The following is a 4181-nucleotide window of genomic DNA, read 5'->3' as shown; positions in this document are numbered from 1 at the left end:
TGTTTGCATTACTTTTTCCAGTACCATAATAACTGGCAATAACCAAGTATGGTTATTAATTGGTAGATGTTTGTACGCAGTCACTCATTTATTCCTAATACTCACATACTAAAGTGAACATAATGATAATTGAATGGTATTAGGCACTGAACAAGAAAGTACCTCCTAATTAACACTATCCAATTACACTTAACAAATATAGAAATGCAACATGTAAAGTGTTGGTCCCATGTTTCATGAGCTAAAATTGAAGATGCCAGAAATTGTCCATATGCACAAAAAGCGTATTTCTCTCAATTGTTGTGCACAAATTTGTTAACATCCTTGTTAGTGAGCATTTCTCCTTTGAATGTTCATTTCTTTACTATAAGCCGCCTCCAACGTCGTTTTAGAAGATTTGGAAGTACGTCCAACCGGTCTCACAACCGCAGACCATGTGTTACTACGCCAGCCCAGGACCTCCACATCCGGGTTCTTCACCTAGGGAGTCATCTGAGACCAGCCACCCGGACAGCTGATGAAACTGTGGGTTTGCACAACTGAAGAATTTCTGCACAAACTGTCAGAAACCATCTCAGGGAAACTCATCTGCGTGCTCATCTGCGTCTTCCTCACCAGGGTCTTGACCTGACTGCAGTTCGGCGTCGTAACCAACTTCGATGGCCACTGGCAAGCTGGAGAAGTGTGCTCTTCAGAGATAAATCCCGGTTTCAACTCTACTGGGCAGATGGCAGACAGCTTGTATGGCAGTGTGTAGGCGAGCGGTTTGCTCATGTCAATGTTGTGAACAGAGTGCTTGATGGTGGCAGTGGGGTTATGGTATGGGTAGGCATAAGCTAAGGACAATAAACACAATTGCATTTTATCAATGGCAATTTGAAGGCACATTGCTGTGCCATTCATCCGCCATTATCAACATGTTTTAGCATGATAATGCACAGCCCCATGTCGCAAGGATTTGTACACAGTTCCTGGAAGCTGAAAATGTCCCAGTTCTTCCCTGACCTGCATACTCACCAGAAATGTCACCCATTGAGCATGTTTGGAATGCTCTGGATTGATGTGTACGACAGAGTGTTCCAGTTCCTGACAATATACAGCAACATCATACAGCAACATAGCACAGCCATTGAAGAGGAGTGGGACAACATTCCACAGGCCACAATCGACAGCCTGATCAACTCTTATGCAAATGAGATATGTCACGCTGCATGAAGCAAATGGTGGTCACACTAGATACTGACTGGTTTTCTGATCCACGCCCATACCTTTTTTGTAAGGTATCTGTGACCAACAGATGCATATCTGTATTCCTAGTCATGTGAAATCCATAGATTAGGGCCTAATGAATTTGATTCAATTGAGTGATTTTCTTATATGAACTGTAACGTAGTAAAATCTTTGAAATTGTTGCGTTTATATTTTTGTTCAGAGTAGCGAAGGACAGCCATTTAGTGATTTGGTTGTTCTAGTACGCGCTTCTACACACACTTTTTTATTGTTCGACAGTATCTGTACAAAAATTGGAATAGAAAACAAATGTCGACCAATAAAAAAAGTGTGTGTTGAAGCGTGTGCTTGACCAACCAAATTACTCAGTTTATCATGAGTCTGGTGTAATTTTACAAAGATCCCTATTACCTTGGTTTTAACCATTTTCTGAGGCCCTATGGGAAATCAACACTGAACAGTGTGGGTCACTTTCAGGTTTTAGCAAACAGTATCGGGGTGATTTCAATTTTAAGTGGTGTAAGATCATTTCGAACTATACAAGGCAACAGTTAACGTGTCATCCCCCACGAATGATGCAGTGCACCCATTGGGCCAATCAGTGTAATTTTGTAGATGACGGATCTCTATACCAAAACCCTTCATTTACCCAAGTTTCGTCAAAATGGGGCCAGTGGTGTCTGAGATATCGTATGGGTTAGCTAGACATATCCCTGAGCATGTGTGCCAAATATCAGCTCTCTGAATCAAACAAATCAAGAGATATAAACATGTGCCCATTATATCGCCACCGTGAGGTCCATATGAATGTTGAGTCTTGACAGTGTTAGCATCATGTGTACCAAATTGTGTTACAATACGAATATCCTTCACTGATTTATATGCATTTACAGTGGCAAAAAAAAGTATGTGAACCCTTTGGAATTACCTGGATTTCTGCATAAAATTGGTCATCAAATTTAATCTGATCATCTAAATCACAACAAAAGACAAACATAGTGTGCTTAAACTAATAACACACACATTTTTGTATTTTTCTTGTCGATATTGAATACATAATTTAAACATTCATAGTGTCGGTTGGAAAAAGTATGTGAACCCCTAGGCTAATGACTTCTCTAAAAGCTAATTGGAGTCAGGAGTAAGCTAATCTGGAGTCCAATCAATGAGACAAGATTCAGGAGGTTGGTTAGAATTGCCTTGCCTTATAAAAAACACTCACAAAATATGAGCTTGCTAGTCACAAGAAGCATTGTGAACCATGCCTCAAACAAAAGAGCTCGCAGAAGACCTAAGATTTAGAATTGTTGACTAGCAGAAAGCTGGAAAGGGTTACAAAAGTATCTCTAAAAGCATTGATGTTCATCAGTCCACGGTAAGACAAATAGTCTATAAATGGAGAAAGTTCAGCACTGTTGCTACTCTCCCTAGGAGTGGCTGTCCTGCAAAGATGACTGCAAGAGCACAGCATTCCCAAGTTTATCAAGACATTTTGCAGGAGAATGTAAGGCTATCTGTCTGCCAATTGAAGCGCAACAGAAGTTGGGTGATGCAACAGGACAACGACCCAAAACACAGAAGTATATCAACAACAGAATGTCTTCAACAGAAGAAAATAAGCCTTCTGGAGTTGCCCAATCAGAGTCCTGACCTCAACCTGATTGAGATGCTGTGAACATTTCACACCAGACATCCCAAGAATATTGCTGAACTGAAACAGTTTTGTAAATAGAAATGACCCAAATTTCCTCCTGACCATTGTGCAGATCTGATCTGCAACTACAGAAAACATTTGGTTGAGGACCATACCACCTCCACCCTACCTGACACCCTAGACCCACTCCAATTTGCTTACCGACCCAATAGGTCCACAGACGACGCAATCGCAACCACACTGCACACTGCCCTAACCCATCTGGACAAGAGGAATACCTGTGAGAATGCTGTTCATCGACTACAGCTCAGCATTTAACACCATAGTACCCTCCAAACTCGTCATCAAGCTCGAGACCCTGGGTCTCGACCCCGCCCTGTGCAACTGGGTACTGGACTTCCTGACGGGCCGCCCCCAGGTGGTGAGGGTAGGTAACATCTCCACCCCGCTGATCCTCAACACTGGGACCCCACAAGGGTGCGTTCTGAGCCCTCTCCTGTACTCCCTGTTCACCCACGACTGCGTGGCCATGCACGCCTCCAACTCAATCATCAAGTTTGCGGACGACACTACAATGGTAGGCTTGATTACCAACAACGACGAGACGGCCTACAGGGAGGAGGTGAGGGTCCTCGGAGTGTGGTGTCAGGAAAATAACCTCACACTCAACGTCAACAAAACAAAGGAGATGATTGTGGACTTCAGGAAACAGCAGAGGGAGCACCCCCCCTATCCACATCGACGGGACAGTAGTGGAGAGGGTAGTAAGTTTTAAGTTCCTCGGTGTACACATCACGGACAAACTGAATTGATCCACCCACACAGACAGCGTTGTGAAGAAGGCGCAGCAGCGCCTCTTCAACCTCAGGAGGCTGAAGAAATTTGGCTTGTCACCATAAGCACTCACAAACTTCTACAGATGCACAATCGAGAGCATCCTGTCGGGCTGTAACACCGCCTGGTACGGCAACTGGTCCGCCCACAACTGTAAGGCTCTCCAGAGGGTAGTGAGGTCTGCACAACGCATCACCGGGGGCAAACTACCTGCCCTCCAGGAAACCTACACCACCCGATGTCACAGGAAGGCCATAAAGATCATCAAGGACAACAACCACCTGAGCCACTGCCTGTTCACCCCGCTATCATCCAGAAGGCGAGGTCAGTACAGGTGCATCAAAGCAGGGACCGAGAGACTGAAAAACAGCTTCTCAAGGCCATCAGACTGTTAAACAGCCACCACTAACATTTAGTGGCCGCTGCCAACATACTGACTCAACTCCAGCCACTTTAATAATGG

The sequence above is a fragment of the Salvelinus namaycush genome, chromosome 34 (genome assembly GCF_016432855.1).
Source record: "Salvelinus namaycush isolate Seneca chromosome 34, SaNama_1.0, whole genome shotgun sequence".
Classification (NCBI taxonomy): Eukaryota; Metazoa; Chordata; class Actinopteri; order Salmoniformes; family Salmonidae; genus Salvelinus; species Salvelinus namaycush.
Note: the sequence above shows the minus strand (reverse complement) of the source record.